General features: G+C 40.3%; 1 long non-coding RNA gene across 1 annotated transcript in view; it reads left to right on the top strand.

The window, feature by feature from the left end:
- The window catches only part of LOC128108378 (uncharacterized), a 246388-nt gene that overhangs the window by 217447 nt on the left and 11382 nt on the right, over positions 1–17559 (top strand). Inside the window, exon 2 of the long non-coding RNA XR_008217453.1 lies at positions 16235–16304. This is a non-coding gene — a long non-coding RNA (uncharacterized LOC128108378). The remainder of the gene's footprint in view (positions 1–16234; positions 16305–17559) is intronic.

The following is a 17559-nucleotide window of genomic DNA, read 5'->3' as shown; positions in this document are numbered from 1 at the left end:
CCTTTCATCAGCCAGTGGGCACTTAGATTGTTTTCTGGATACTGTGAATAGTGCTGCAATAAGTCAATAAATAAAAGGCTACATGCTACTTTTTAAACAAAGTTATTTGAGATTTTTTAATAATATGTAATGATAATAGATGAGGAACAATGGCTCAAAACAGAAACTGACAGAAAGTAATTCAGTACCATGGTGAATGGATGATGACCATAATAATAATAGTTTTCTGTACAGCTGGTACACTCCTAACCACTGGTATTTTCTCAGAAGTGACATCCAATCACTATTCCAATTTTACATAGGAAACTGAGGTGCCCAGAAGAAATGTCAGTCAGTGGGTGATGGCAAAGTCCACATCAGACTGTGTACTTCTTAAAGTCCTATTAGTCACATACAGCTCATGGTGTGGGTGTTGCTATAGCAACCAGCTCAGCATAGGTCCCACTAACTTGAGGCAGGTGTCATCTGAGAGCACCTCTTTCTGGGTGTTTCCACAGCATGCTCTACAATACCTCCTTCCTGAGGCTTCTTTGTGACCTCAACTCCACAGTACACCTAGTTACCTAGGCATACCAGTCCAGAGGACAGAAGGACTAGTGTCCTATGAGGAAAAACTGACCAGAGGGAACTGGAACCAGGTGAAGCAGTTCTTCATTATTCATTCCCTGGACAAGCTGTGAAGAGAGACATTTTATATATTTTCTTGAAGAACAAAATAAGCTCATGTTTTCAGTGCTACAGGTTGAACTCAGGGCTTTGCACATGCTAGGCAACCACTATGAGCCACAATTTCAGCCTTATTTTCTCTTCAGATTAATTTATTAATTGTTGTACATAGTTATGAAACAGAGTGATACACTCACACACAATGTGTAATGATAAAATGGGCAATTAGTATATACCCCATGATAAATACATTTATCATGTCTTATGTGTAGAGGACATTCAAAATTTGTCTAGCTCATTGAAAGCATATAGTACATTATTATTGCTATAGTCACACTACTATGCTATAGAACAAGTGAATATTTTCTCCTGTCCAGTTATACTGCTCTATCTTTTGGCCCACTTCTATCCCCTTCTTCACTCCTCCCAACTTTTGGTGCCATTGGATATTCTCTACCTCAGTGAGAACAGTGTTTTTAGTTTCCATGAATGAGTAGGATTATGAGATATTTATCTTTATACATAGTTTCCTTAATATAATATCATTCACTCCCATCCATTTTGCTGTGACAGGATTTCTTCAATTTGTATATGTATCACATTTTCTTTATCCATTCATTGATGATCATCTAGGATGGTTTCATGTCTTGACTGTTTTGATAGTGCTAAAATAAATGTCGAGTGATGATATCTCTTTGATATGCTGATTTCATTTCCTTTTGATACATACCTAATAGTTGGATTAGCAGATCAAGTAGTAGTTCTATATTTAGCTGTTAAAGATATATAAAGCAAATAGCAACATAAAATATATTAACAATCCAGTTAAAATGGGAAAATATTCTGAATGAACTTTCTCAAAAGAAGTCATAAAAAGGCCAATAGATGTATGAAAAGGCTCATTTTTACTCATCATCAAGGAGATGCAAATATGCTGGCTAGTTTTATGTCAACTTGACATAAGCTAGAGTTATTTGGGAAGAGGGAACTTCAATTGAGAAAATATCTTCACAAGATTGGCCCATGGGCAAGCTTGTGGGTACATTTTTTTGATGATTAATGTGGGAGAATCCAGTTTACTGTGAGAAATTCCACTCTTGGGTAAGTGGTCTTGGAGTGCATAAGAAATCAAGCTGAGCAATCCACAAGGACCAAGCTAGTAAGCAGTACTCTTCCATGGCCTCTGCTTCAATTCTTGCCTCCAGGTTCCTGCCTTGTGTTCCTGACTTCCCTCAGTGATGGACTGTGATGTGGAACTGTAAGCAGAAGTAAACATTTTCTTTTCCAAGAAGTTTTGGGTCATGGGGTTTTACCACAGTGACAGAAACCCTAACTAAGATAGCAAATGAAAGACAAAATGAGATAACATCTCATCTTAGAAAGATTCAAATCAAGGAAACAGAAACCATAAATGCTGGCAAAGATGTAGAGAGCAAGGAATGCTTTTATATACTGTTGGTGAATATATAATTTAATTCAGTCTATGTAAAACAGGCACTACACCTCCTATTGGCCATCCTCCTTTACTACTCTTTCTCTTCTCTCCCCCTCTTACCCTCTGGGATTCATAATGAAACATGTTCATGCAGGTGTTTACCTTTGACTCCTTTCCAAGGAACCAAGGCTATGATAGCTTAGGCTTATTTGATTCCAAAGCTCATGTTCAGGTCATTGTGCTATATTGATTCAAGGTATTTTAGGTTAAAGTTAAATGAGCCAAGAGCAGGTAGTCAAATAGTCCATGTTCTCACTCATGCATGGGAACAAACAATGCTGATTTCATAGTAGTAGAGGGTAGGATAGGGCTTGCTGGAGGCCACAAGGGTGAGAGGAGAGAGGTAGAAGGGCTTTGAGTAACTAATCCCATTAGGCAGGGGGAATGTTCTATAGCATGGTGGAATGACTTTATTTTACAAATCCAATGAGTTCTAAAGAGTGACAGGAGAAGTTTATATACTCAATAAAAAATGATTGATGGAGGTGGAAATATTAGTTACTTTAATCTGATAATTGTGCATTTGATAAATCTATCAAATTATCACAATGTACCTTGTAAATATCTACAACTGTTAATTTGACACACATGTATTATAAATATATATATGCACAGTGTGTGTGTGCATGTGTGTGTGTGTGTGTGTGTGTGTGTGTGTGTGTGTGTGTGTGTGTGTATGTGTATGTGTATGTGTGTGTGTGTGTGTTCAGGATGGGTTGCCTCCCTAGTGGGACACAAATAGTGCATAGCCTTTTGGCATCCTGGTGATCCAGTTCTTCCCTTTTCCAGTTTTCTAGCTCAAATCCTAATCTTCAAGCTCTGTTCTAATAATGAGACCACTAGGCTCTTCTTTCTTCTTTGTCTTTTAAGGGCATTTTTTTCTACTGCCTTCTATTCTTCTCCTTCCTGCTTTCTTTTCTGGCCAACTATTATTCTTTCAGAATCCAGTCCTTTGGGTATTATAAGATTCCTCCTTTTCCACTGCTTCCAGGTGGTACTAGGTCTGTCTTTTGTATAGCACTCTACTGTGCCTACCTTACATGGTGAAATTCTCCTCTGTGGCATCTCATCCCTGGGAGGGGCTGTCATTCCTGTGAACACTGAACCAGCCTCAGAATCTCCTCTACATAAGGGAGGAGTAAACACTCAATTTATGGACAGAGAGATCCCCAGAAGAGACATGACATTATGCAAAGCATGAAAGTGTTAAAGGGCACACTACCATGACCTGGAGTCCACTGGCAGTGTGACTGACCGCAATGTCTAGGGAGGCAAGTGGGCATGATTGAGCAGACAATTGAGGCTGGATGTCAAAGTTGTCCTGCTGATGAGGATTCTTTCACATCAAAGAAACCTAGTTAGAGATGGTTTGGCTGAAATGTGGGCCGATGTGTGTGGTAAGAAGTGGAGATGGTCCCAGAGCATCTGGACCCAAACAAAGTTCAAGGTGCTACTTGTGCTTCTGTATCTGATACTTTGTGTTGCTCTCAGCATCCTTTGGGCAACTACCATTTTTCTTTCTTGTTGCAAAAATTGAATGAGGGATTCCGAAGAACAAGGATGTCCTACTTAGTGGGGAATACAGTCATAGAGAAGTGTGGAATTATTTCTCTTCAACCTGATGACTTGAAATAAAAATGATGTTTTCTATTGTATCAACACATTAAAAAATTGATTGGCCTCTTTTAGATTGAAGTCTTTATCATCAACCTCAGTAACTGGTGGATGAGAATATCTGACTGATTCAACTTGAGCCACTTACTCACCTGCATATGAGATGACAAGATCTGTTTACAGAAATGTTCCTACTCAGACCCAGATTAAATTGCATGTCCAAAGCTTTGATTGCCTTACAAAAGAATCAGAAGTCATCCTCAGGTTCTAGGCATGGAGATGCAAAGCCAGATGTATGTTTTTAGAAGGCAAACCAGATGCTGGGTGGAAATGGAGTTGAGTACGGGGAATGTGGGGAACAGGCAGGGAATGCAGATCCTTCGAAATACCAATGCCAGAGTCTAAGTCACGTTTAACATCAGAGTTGAACACAGGTTGTGAGCATGTGGGTGAATGAAAGAAAGAACACCCATGTCCTTGTGTCCACCGTGTCTTTCCCATGAGGCTGTAGGGGAAATTTGCATATTTTCAAAGAGAATTGAGCTTACTGCCTCTGTAGGAACAGGGAGCGACTTCTCCAGTTCTGCTTATTCTAAACTCTGGAAACCCACAAGTCTGAGATATGTTCCCTCCCACAGGAGTAGTGGGCTGGTAAATGTTGGAGAACAGGTTCTTCAAGACTTCTGTGGTGTAGATACTTCCAGAATGGCTGTTGTCCTGACAGCACTGACTCCAGAGTTGGGGAGAAATGTGTATGTTTTAGGCTTCTGAACTGAGTGCATTGACCTCACCAAGCAGACATAGCTTGGAACTTGGAGGCGAAGAAAATCTATCTTATTAGAGTTTAGTATACATGTGCCCCTTCCCAAAGGCCATGTTGAAGTCCTAACACCCATTATCCTAGAATACTGATTTATTTGAAAATAGAGCCATAGAGGCAGTTGCTTAAGATAAAGTCATATTGCAGGAAAGTGAGACCCTTCTCCAGTATGACAGGTGTTCTTACGAAGACATAGCAATGCAGAGACAGAGACACATGGAAGGACATCTGGAGACGGAAGAGTGATGGATTTGCAGGCTGAGGGCCTCTGGTTGCTAGCTAAGGCTAGAAGAAGCAAGGAAGTCTCATTCCCCACTAAAGCTTCCCAGAGAACATGACCCTGCCAGCATTTTGACCTGACTTCTAACCTTCAAAAGTGCTGGTCAATAGGTTTCTATTAGATGACACATTTAATTTACTTATTAATCATTTTGTGTGTATGTATGTGTATATGTGTGTCTGCCTATGTCAGTTTATAGATACCACATGTGTGCAAACAGCCCATGCAGGCCAGGAAAGGGTGTCAAGGTCCTGTGTGAAAGCAGGAAGCTCCTTCAAAGACTGAACCACCTCTTCTGCCACAGACCCAGTTTTTTAAAACATAGTCTGTATAACAACTTTTCTATTTTATATGTATGTGTGAACATGTATGCCATTCTATTTCGGTGGAGATCAGAGGACAACTTGTAGGAGATGGTTCTTACTTCTATCATGAGAGTCTTGGGGATTGAACTCAAGTCATCAGATTTGGTGCAGGCACCTTTACCCACTGAGGTATATCACAGACCCAATAACCTATTTTTTTGACAATCTATCATGACCACTTTAGGAAACTACTGGACTTTGTGCTTTCTTATACTGTATTCTGCCTGGTTAGAAATAGGACTGCCCTTGAGCAAAATCCCTCTGTGCTTGTGTGTTCTGGTTCCAGTGTATTCTCACTTCACATATTTCCCCCATTGAGATCAGATTACAGGAATGTAATGCAATCAGCTAAACTGAGTAGTGGGATATTCTTGTAACCCCAGTGCTTGGGAGGCAGAGGCAGGGGGATGTTACACATTCTAGGCCAGTTTGGTCTGCAAGGTGAGAATCAATCTTAAAAACATGCAAAAAAAAATAACTCTGGGAGAAAAGAGCCTATTTTCTCAGAGATCTATGGGGTCTTTATACCAGCAGGATGTGTATGGGGTATCAGGTCCTGTGCTGATGTTCTCCACAGTTGCCACATATACTTTAATCCTCACCATTATCTATTAACTATGCATAATTATCTTCATTTTACAAATGGTGAAACAGAAGCTCAGTAATGTTAGGTAACTTGCCTGAGGTCATGGAGCAAGTTAAGGACAGCTGAATGACAGGTTAGGTGTCATGAGTCTCAGACACCACTCTTCACTTAGCACACCACCCTGTGGCCAGTTTGTGGGAGTCTTAGTGCTCATGACTGTACAAATCTTATATGGATTTCCCATCTACACTCTAACATAAACTGGGAACCGAGGACAGGGAGGGAGGCAGGTGGCAGTCAGAATAATCTCACAGCTCACTATGGATTCCCTTAGTGAGCTCTTCTCATCTGGTCATTGTCATTTCCATGTAGCACATGCTGGAGGATCTACACTGATGTAATGACATTGTGACTTTGGTTCCTAATGTTTGTGTAACACTGAGCTCTGAGATGGATCTCTCCTTCAGAGCTCCTGTCTGTTCCTAGGCTTAGGATCCAGAAAGATCTGAGTTTAATTGCTATCCCTAAGCATTATCAACAGGAAGTTGCTTAATCATTCATGAGCAATACTTTACCTCCTTCACTTATAACAGAGAGGCATTGAGAGGATTCAACAAACTGAAATGGAACAGGTCAAGTTCATGGTCAGATGTGAAGGAAAAATGCATACACAAACCCTCCACCTGTCTTCTTCCCAGCAAGACAGTTCATCTCTGGTAAACTACACCAATTCAGAAACAGATACAAGTGCCCCCAAGCAGATATTATAAATTGGGAAGTTAAATCTGGATGGTTGAGCTGCCCTTGAATATATCCCCGAAGAAGAGCAAGAATAAATCTAGTGGGATTATTTTGGGATATTTCTGTATGCTTTAAACATTTCTAGATTCTAGTGACTATATTTCTAGGACCAAAATGGCCTGTGGTCACCTCACCAGCGTACTACTAAAATGCCTGAGAGAAACTTCAAGTGAGCAAAGACATAGCTCATGATTTCAGAAGATTTATTTCATTATGGGAAGGAGGGTGTGGCAGAGAAGAATAGTTTACTTCATGAAGAACCAGAAAGCAGAAAGAAAGGAAATGGCATTGCTCTGCTGGCTTTCTCTTCTTGGCCTTTTTATTCCAACTGGGCCTGCCCACAGCCTGCTGGGATGGTGCCACTCACATTCAGGATGGAACATCTCTCTCCCCTTAATCACCTCTGGAAATGCCTTCACAGACATATACCCAGAAGTGCACCCTGTCAGTCTCCTAGGTGCTTCTAAATCCAGTCAAGTTGACCATGAAGATTAACGATCATGTTCATCACATTTCCTTAATCTCCTAAAATACACTTATTAGAAAGAACAGCCCCACTAGATTGAACCAGTCTGGCTTTAGGGATTTTACTCATCAAGTCTTGCTTATAAGAGTAGTGTGATTATCTGGAAGTAAGGATTAGAAGTCCCTTTTCTCAAAGGAGGAGTTTTCTATCTGGTCCTGAGAGAAAGGCCTATGTTTTTCTTTATCGAGACTTCCAGGTATGGGGTTTATCTAAGTGCAGAGGTCTCTTATTTCAATGCTCAAATAGAAAAACTGCAAACTTCCTGAGATGGGAAGGGAAAAGAAGATTCCCCCTTGGATATGCATTGTGTGTTTTTATTTTGTTTTGCTTTTATTTTGGAGACAGGGTCCTACAAAACCCAGACTGGCCTTGAACATTCTATAGCTGAGGATGACCTTGAATTCCTGGTCCTCTGACCACTATCTCCCAAGTTCTAAAATTACAGACATGCAATCCCATGCCAGGATATGGATATACACTATGTTCGAGAGCCTATTGGGTGTTCTATTAAGAAAATAAAACAGAGATAAGAAGTATATTAGCTAAAGTTACCCAGAGAAACAATAGGCTACATATATTTATTACTAAGAATGGGCTCATGGTACTGGAGAGATGGCTCAGAGTTAAGGGTGCTGGCTACTTTTGCAGAGGAATGGAAATAAGTTCTGAGCACCCACACCAGGCTGCTTACAATTTCCTGTAGTCCTAGTGCCAAGGTATCTGCTACCTTTTCTTGGCCACTGTAAACACCTGCATGCATCTACATACACACACACACACACACACACACACACACACACACACACACACACACGAGAGAGAGAGAGAGAGAGAGAGAGAGAGAGAGAGAGAGAGAGAGAGAGAACACCATACACACATATTCATAAATAAAATACTTAAAATAATTATAACAATCGGCTCATGAGATTATGCAGGTTAAAAGACTCAAGTTCTGTCATCTGTAAACTAAAGGTCCAAGATAGATAATGGTTAGATGTAATCTCAGCTGCAGTTCTGGGAAACAAAGTATTGATGTAAATATCAGTGTCAGAGAGGAAAGCACGAGAGACAATGATCAACATCTCCTTATGCCTTATTTTGTGCTCTTTAGGCCCTCAACAGAAAAAATGACATGGGAAGAGATAGCTCAACAACTCAATGGTAGAGATATCTACAAATTGTACTTAATTTGGGTATCTATGGCTCAATCAGGTTGACACTCAAAAGTTAACTATCACAAAAAATGTTAGTAGTTCTGGAGAAAGCAAAATAAGCCACATGAATATAATGCTCCATAAGCAAATGAATTTCAACTATCTGTGAGTTTTAGACTGGGGAGATGGCTCAGTGGGTAAAGCCTTTGTTATGCAATTGTGAGAGCTTCAAGTCAAATGCTCAGAACTCACATAAAGTTACATCTGATAGCATGTGTTTGCTGTAGAACAGTCTTTGTACCCTGTAAATATGTATTACTTTCATTGGTTAATAGAAGACCTGACTGGCCAATAACTCGGCAGGTAGAGGTTAGGCAGCACTTGCAGACAAAAAGAGAGAGTGGGAAAGATGAAGAGAGGAGTCTCGGGAGTCACCAGGAGACTTGGAGAGAAACAAGATGAATATGCTATGCTGAAAAAAAGGTATTGCTACATGCCAGAGAGTAGACAAGAATTATGGGTTAATTTAAGATGTAAGAGGTAGTTAGTAACAAGCCTAAGCTATTGGCTGAACATTTATAATTAGTAATAAGTCTCTATGTGCTTATTTGGGAGTGACTGGCAGGACAGAGCTGACCGGCAGTCCCAATGAAAAACTCTACCTACATGTGTTGTATCTGTAATACCAGTTAACCTATGTTGAGATGGAAGGTGAAGATAGGCGTGGAAGGTGAGGGTTGACACCTAAGGTTATCATCTGATCTCTGTGTACATGCTGACATTCATAGAAATGTGCACAAGAATACACATACATATATACAAGCACATCACATATAAAAAATGGTTAAAAGTAATAAAATGCATGTATTTCAAGATTTGAATGAAAGAAAATTAAATGAATTAAAAAATTATCATGAATATTATAAATACAAGCTAATGCATCTAACATAGTGAAAGCATTCTAAAAACAATGTTACATGTCTTCTTTGTTTTTTTTAATCTAATATACTTCATGGACACTTTTATATCAGTACATACCATTTCCATTATATTATTCTAGGATATTCTTTATAATGTTTCATGGTATTTTATTATACAGGTATACCATAATTTATGTTTGTATCAGCTGTTATTAAACATAGATTGCTTCCAATTTGGAAGATTTAAAAAACTTATTTATTTACTATTTTATTTCATTTATATGAGTATTTGTCTGCATGCATGTGTGTGCTCTACATGCATTTATGGTGCCTGGGGAGGCCAGAAAAATTCTTCAGGTCCTCTGGCACTGGAGTTATAGATAATCATGAGCCACCATGTATGTGCTGGGCACCAAACATGGGTCCCCCGCAAGATCTATATGCACTCTTAACCATTAAGAGTAAAGCTCTCTTTACTCTTAATGTTTAGATCATTTTATTTTTCCTTTCCTAATATACACTACAATGAGTCTCCTTAACTCTGCATTGTTGAGTGCATGTGTGAGTGACTCAACTGAAAAGAAATTATTTGGAGTAGAATTTCCAACATAAAAGTATTTTTATAGATACTGACCTTTTGTCAAATTGACCTTCAAAGAAGCTTGCCAGTTCATAGTCCTCTCACCACTGTGTGAATATCTGTTTCCCACATATCTTGCCAAAGTCATATGTTGTAATTCCTTTTAGTCATTGCCAATCTGATAGGCAAAAATAACAATATCCTGCTGTTTTAATTTGCACTTATTAAATCAATGAGTGAGGTTAGACCTCTCTTCATGTAGTCCTCAGCAAGTTACATTATATTTCTTTTTCTGAACAAACACTTAATAGGTACACAATAAATATTTTTTGGACAATTATATATACAGCCTGTGCTATTGTTCCTTTCATTAATCTGAATGGATTCATTATAAAGTAACAAATTAATATTCTCAATACAGCTGCTGCACTTATTTTTATGTTTGTTTTTTATCTTACATTTTTTTTGTGTTAATTTTGGGGAAGTCCTCATTTAGAAATTTGATCTTCATCATTTAAAAAGTCAGATTTATGATTAATTTGAAAATAATTTGTACCTTTCATGTCTTGGAAAGTTTTCCTTCATTTATCTGAGTAAACACAGAGTTCTTAATAAGCCTTCTTTTGCCTCTGGAACATTCTTTGTGTCATACCTAAATTGCAGGTCTCCCTTTGGCTGCCAGGCTCCCATCCCATCCTCTCAGTTGATATTATGATCAATACTTGTAAAAACGTGAATGTTTACCCTTTCTAGGAATCCTGGTCTTTATTGACTGCCCCAGGGCATACATACCTGTCCATCATGTAGCAAGTTCAGAGGAGACTCTTTGTACAATGTGTATGGAGGTTGGAAAGTACCCTCAGAGTAGAAATCTACAACAGAGAGTCTCAGAGAGCTGTTCTTTCTTTTGTAGGAATTGCAGCAGAGGGCACTGGTCTTTGGGTTTTATATCAGGTGCTAACTTTAGGTAGGAAGAAAGGAACATCAAGAGTCCTTGTCCTTGATCTTTAGGATTTCTTTCAGGAATACTTGCACAGACAATTTTTCTTCTTAGATGGTTTCTTCATCTGGTTTGCATATAGAGCTCTCTTGGTCCTATCTAGGGTAAATGGGCTGTGGTACCTGCCTTTGGACAAAGGTGAGTGAGTCTCCATTCCTTGGCTTTATAGGCTCCAGCCCAGCTGTGGAGACTGCTGCATCTAGTTGTTCAGCACACTACCTCCTGTCTCTACTTCTGGGAGCAGCTTTCTTAGATTTGAAGAACTCGCTCCTATTCATGATTTGCTTTACGTAAGAGGGAAGATGATGCCACTTACCTTGACTGTAGACACATGGATCCTGATCTGTCCACGAGCTTGCAATCATAACAGCTTTCCCTTTCTTGAGCACTTTAGGTCCCTATTCCTTCCTTTCACAGACTTCATCTTATTCTGTCCTGCTAATTTTCCCTACACCACCCCTGAGTCCATCCAATACGCATGTCTTTTCATGTGAATACAGGTCAGATTCTGCTATGAACTGTAGAATTGTAGTAGATGTGAGAGCTCATCACGTCTTCAAGGGGATAGGATACATGGAGGGGAAGGCCCGAAGTTCTGCTTTGGTTCAGAGCAACATTCTCTAGAAGGGGCTTTTTACTGGCCGCCCAAGCAGGACTTTCATGGTTTCTAGACCACAAGTTTGGGAAGATTAGGTCCCCCTGCCATGCTACCAAATCCAGTCCCATGGATAGTTAACGATTGGGCAGAGCTGGATGAGTCCAGTATAAGTGTCATCAGATGGTGATTTTGCCCAAGCTAATTGTCAACTGGTGTTTGGGACCTTTGCTGGCTGTTGGAGTCAGAACCAGGAATCCCTGCAATCTGTTTGTGATTACAAGGCTTAGCCTGCCCCACCAAAGGCCCTCTGGTGCTTTTTCTCCTTGAAAACACATTCAGCACATTTTTAGAAACCACAATGAGAAGCCCTCCCTGAGAAAGTGACTAAACACTGCTTAATATTCTGAAAGCATCAACACCCACTGAAAAGCCAGCCATAAAAAGTTTAGGAAAGCTGACTTGGCACTGGGGGGAAGCCAGCTGTTGCTGGCCTTTGATTGGTGAAGGTTGTAAAATCCTTTGTAATGCTGCATTGTCAATGAATCCATATTAAATTTACTCCCTGTCTTGCATGTTGGAGCATTCTGAATGCATCTGTCCTTCTGGATAATTTGAAGAGATAAGATATGCCATGGGACTCATGTTCCCTTCTCTCGATATTCCTCTCCAATATCACAGACAATGGGTTGGATTATGATCCTCCCAAAAAGGAAGTCTCAACCTCCAGTACCTTAGAATTTAACCTTCTCTGCTGACTCCCCATGGGAGACCATGATTTGGAGGATGTGGGGATGTGGGGTGGCTTGGGAGGGAGGGCTGGGAGGTGGGAGGAGGGAGGAGGTGGGATCTGTGGGTGGTATGTAGGGTGAGTAGAAAATTTCTTAATTAAAAAAATGAAAAAAATATTGGCATTAAAGACGTAATTGTAATAAGGTCAAATTGGGCCATGATGCTTTCTGTATTCAATAGGACTGACATCATGAGAAGAGGGGAAAGGAACAGTGTGGAAGAATGATGACAATGAAATAATTAGTGTGATATGTAACGAGTCTTTCTCTATATGGCCAGCTCCCAAATAATGACATGGAGACTTATTATTAGTTATGAAACTCAGCCTTAGCTTAGGCTTGTCCTACTACCTCTTATAACTTAAAGTAACCCATTTATTTTAATCTACATTCTATAGCGTGGCTCATTAACTCATTTCTCTGTACTGCTCATGCTGCTTCTTCCACATCTGGCTGGCAACTCTCCTTTTCTTCTTCCCAGAGTCCTCTCTGTCTCCTGAAGTTCCACCTATTCCTCCTGCCTAGCTATTGGCCATTCAGATTTTTATTGCACCTATGACAGCAATACATTTCACACAGTGTACAAACACCCCACAACAGTGATACATCTACAGCCATGGACCAATGACCATCACCAGCATCACCAAAACCCACAATATAATGTGACGACTATGATGTCACTGCAGATGTAAGTAACTCTTCTCATTGCTGTGACAACATACACAACAAAGGCAACTTTGGGAAGGGAGAACTTACTGTGGCTCATAGTTTGAGGGTACAGTTCATTATGCAGAAAGGGTTGGTGGTGGCAACAGCTCTAGCTGTGGCCAGACAAGTGTAAGGTGGCTGATAACATTACACCAACAGTCAGGAATAGAGGGAGGAATGCTGCTGCGCTTTCGGCTTCTTTTTATCTAGTATGGGACCATAGCCCAAGGGATGGCACCACCCACACTCAAGGCAGTTCTTCCCCTTTATCTCTTAGGAAATTATAAATACTGTCAAACGGACAATGTAGATTAACCAGCACTTTTCTACTCTTACAGTTTTATGGGACAAATATCGCATATGGAGTTAATTGTTGATTGAACCCTCGTTAGGTGGGGCATGGCTGTAACTTGTATATAAAGACTAGTAAGGAAGCCAGCATCATAGAATATAGCAATCAAAGAGCAACATAGTAATGCTAGACTGAGAGGGACAGACATTAGACCATGTGGGCAATGGTGGGAAGATGCAAAATGGATTCTGAGAGCTCTGGGAAGCTATTGAAGAAATTCATTATTTTATTTTTCTTGTTACTATACGTTACTATGGTTGAGGTTTGAGGAAGACTCTGTATCAAAATGGACACATCACACAGGAATCTAGATTATGATCTGGTTCTATCTGTGGATAGTTTATGTGCTCTTATTTCATATGTTATTGAAACTACGTCATGACTTATTAATCACACATAGGAAAACAGGAATAGGGGTAAGGACTAAAGTTTTGTGTTGAGGACCTATTGCAGTGATGTGTTCTCTCTCCAAATCCACATGGTAAAATTCCAACAGCAGTAACTCAGCATCTGGGGAGTAAAGCTCTTCCAGTAATGGGTGTTCAAGTTAAAGTGAAGTTTTTTCAAAAGGCCTGGAAAGACGCCATTTGAATGTGTGCACTAAAGTGTGATCATATAAAGACACGGAGAGATGGCAGCTATGTGAAGGCCTTCAGAGAGGCTCTAAAAGGAACTAACTTGCCAATATCTTGATCTTAGATGTCTCAAGAATCAAGAGAAAAGAAAATATATTTTGTTTAATCTTCACAGTAGTATTTTGTTTTACGTTCACCAACAAACTAATAAAGTAATTGAGTAGGTTTGAGTGCACTGAGGGGTGGGGAGAGTAGTGGATGACTATAAGGAGTTTTGTTAGTGCCATGTTCAGAATGAGATGCCTATTACGTGACCAGCTGAGGCCTCCTGGTGCTCTGTGAAACACTGCACATGGGTACTATTGTTATCACTGGGGCAGAGTACAGTGTCCCAGGAGAGTGGGGAGAGGATGCTAGGCAATCCTGCATCAGGTTCTGTTAAGCAGATGCTGCAGAGAGACTGAGAAAGCAACCCTGTCATACCAGAGGATTTATGTAAAGGTGGTGCCCAAGAAACCTTTAAAAAAGAAGTGATTAGTTGGGTGTGGTGGCATATGCCTATAATCATCACACATGGGGAGGAAAGGCAGTTTGGGCTACATGGCGAGCTTCAGGCCAGCTAAAGCTGTATAGTAAGACCTTGTCTAAAATTTAAGAAGAAAGAAAAGTGCTTTCAAATGCCATGGAGCTTTTGTATAATTAATAAGCTGAGAGAGATAATTGGGCACTAAAGTTGACAAGATGAAGCTTGTTAATGACCTTGAAGGAGTATTTTCAGTGGCAAGATGAAGAGGGTATTTTGTTTTTATTTTTTATCTAAAACGGGTAAGACAAAAAGAAAAGTCTGAATCTAGAATTGTGCTTTTGAGGAAATATGTTTTTAAGGGAAATAAGAAATGAAGCAGCAGCTAACTGGTGACAAGGGATGAGGGAAAACATTTTATGGTGGTTTTATTAGGATACATTTGAATGCTGTTGGGAAAAGTCTAAGAGATGCGTAAGTATAAAGATTTAAGTAGTGAGAAAATGCTATTGCAGAAGAGATAATCGCAACATCACCCATCATTTAGCATGTGAGAACAGGTAGAATTCAGGTAAAAAAAAAAGTGTCCCCAGTCCTCTGGCTCCCATGTCTTCTGCAAGACTTACTGTGAAGTCGAATTTCCATTGTAATAGTATCAAGAGGTGAGACCTTCAAAGGGTGGTCGGGTCACAAGTCTCTGCTCCGATGAATGGAATACTGCATTATCACAGGATTGCATCAACCACAGTGAGACTGTCTCTGATGGAAGTGTTAAGTTCACTCACACCCGTCCTCTTTGTCTCCTATGCCCTCCTATCATGCAGGCCTTTGCCAGATGTTGGTGCCATGCTGCTCACAGGCTCCTACAAAACTTCTATGATGAGATTTTATGCATTCTGTTACAGCAGAAAAAGTAGACCAAGGCAGATGGGAACAGGAATACTCATCCACTTAAGAAGAGCTGGCTGGGGGAGGTGGTACATACCTTTAATGCCAGCATTTGGGAGTCAGAGACAAGCAGATCTCTGTGAGTTCAAGGCCAGGATGGTCTACAAAGCAAGTTCCAAGACAGTCAGGACAGTCTCTCACTCTGTCTCAAACAAACAAACAAACAAACAAACAAGCCAGAAATGTTCAGACAGGGGAATGCAGGGTAGTAGACTTGCTTTTAGAAAGATTGGGGACATGAAAACATACTTGCATTAAAAAAAAAAAAAACCCTCATTCATTGAGAACTGGAGAAAAGGAGTTAGTGTTTGTTCTAAGATCTAGGAAGAAAAAAACTGGTATCCCACAAAGTGAGAAAATATGCTTAATGAAGAGGTAAGCCAAGGTTTGGTAAACAGGGTTGAGCGGTTGTCTGGCAGGTGAAAGTTCGTGCTCATAAGTTTAAAATGAGACCGGTGATGGTTTACCTTAGCAATATCCTTATTTATGTGTATCCTCACTTAGGTGTAGCAACAATGCATTTAATGGGACCGAGTTATTCTGTTCTATGGAATAGGACAAGAGAAGGAGAAACTAAGCAGAGGGGTTGAGCAAGAGTGCCCTGTAACTGTGAGCACAGCTTCATGAAGTGGCATGACCTACCTATGGAATGTTGCGAAGGCTTCTGGGTTCATATGTTGGTTCCCCAATGTAGCAAGTTTCAGAAATGGGCCCAGGAGTGGTTGCTTCATTAGAGTTCTGACCTTAACAGTGAAATAACCTGTTTGTAGATTCATAATCTGAAGGGTAACTGGGAGGTGACCGATGCTCAAGAGGCTGGACCAAATTGAAGGGAGTTGACTCTTGGGAGCTTATATCTTAATGGTTTTTATACTCTTTTTTCTCTGTTTCTCTCCTCCCTCCTTCCCCCTTTCTCTCATTTGTGGTTACTTTAGGAAGAGCTGTGTCTTGCCACACCCTCCCCACCATGATGTTCTGCTTTGCTGTAGATCCATAGGGATGAAGGTAAGTGGCCAGAAGTGGAAACTTCTACAATTATGAGTCATAACATACTTTTCTTCTTTTGGCCACTTCTTGAAGCTGTGCTCAAAAATACTCTTAGGTATTTTGTCATAGTGACGGTAAGTTACTGACAAGATGGGACAGGGATTGAATGAAGACTTAAGAGGAACATTCTGCTGTGGGGCCAATAGATTGATCTTCCAGTGGAACCAGAAAAGGGATACTGCATGAGAAGTGAGCTACAGATAAAAAGGTGAGGGAATGATATCTTTTTTTTTTAATTTTGCAATACAATTCAGTTCTACATATCAGCCACAGATTCCCTTGTTCTCCCCCCTCCTGCCCCCCTCACCTTCCCCCCAGCCTTGTTGGTGATCACAGACCTTGAGAAAGACCATGTGGATCATATGATTAGGCATCTTAGGCAGGAGAGGCTAAGAATACCACAGATCCAGGAAACCATAGTATAACATGTACATGTTAAAGTCACCAAGAAAGGTACCTAGAACTGACTTCTGAATTTTATTCCTTAAATATGTTCTTCCTGATCTCTTCTCTTAGTCAGTATTGACTTGCTCATACCTCAAACTTGGGAACAGAAATGAATCATCTTTCTGACTCACATTGAATTTACTAGTAAGTCCTAGTGGATACACCTTCAAGATATACACAGAACCCAGCTACTATCTATAACATGAATTGTTAATTGTCTTATTAATAAAAAAAAAATGAACGAACAAACAAAAAACCCCAAAAAACTTGGAGTCAGATAGTGGGGTGAAAGCTGAAAGATCAGAAAAACAGAACAAGCCACAGCCAACCTCACCTCGCCAACTCCTCAGTTGATCCTGTTTCCACAAATCCTCAGATTGAAAGCCTCTGAGTCCTCACCCCTGAGGGTCTCAGTTAAACTGCTGCTTAGTTCCTGTCTCCTCATGCCTTACATACCTTTCTCTGTCCAGCCATGTCACTTCCTGGGATTGAAGGCATGTGTGTCTTCCCAAGCAAGACATGAGATCTCAAGTGCTGGAATTAAAGGTGTGTGCCACCATGCCTGGCTCTGTTCCCAGTGTGGCCTTGAACTCACAGAGATCCAGATGGCTCTCTGGCTCTCGAGTGATAGAATTAAAGGTGTGTGCGACCACTGCCTGACCTCTATGTTTAATATAGTGGCTGGCTTTGTCCTCTGATCCCCAGATAAGTTTATTACACAATATATTGGGGTACACAATATATCACCACAACTACCACTTGAAAT

Source organism: Peromyscus californicus, unplaced genomic scaffold (assembly GCF_007827085.1).
Source record: "Peromyscus californicus insignis strain IS unplaced genomic scaffold, ASM782708v3 Scaffold_13__1_contigs__length_99412109, whole genome shotgun sequence".
Classification (NCBI taxonomy): Eukaryota; Metazoa; Chordata; class Mammalia; order Rodentia; family Cricetidae; genus Peromyscus; species Peromyscus californicus.
Note: the sequence above shows the minus strand (reverse complement) of the source record. Positions and strands in the feature narration are given on the sequence as shown.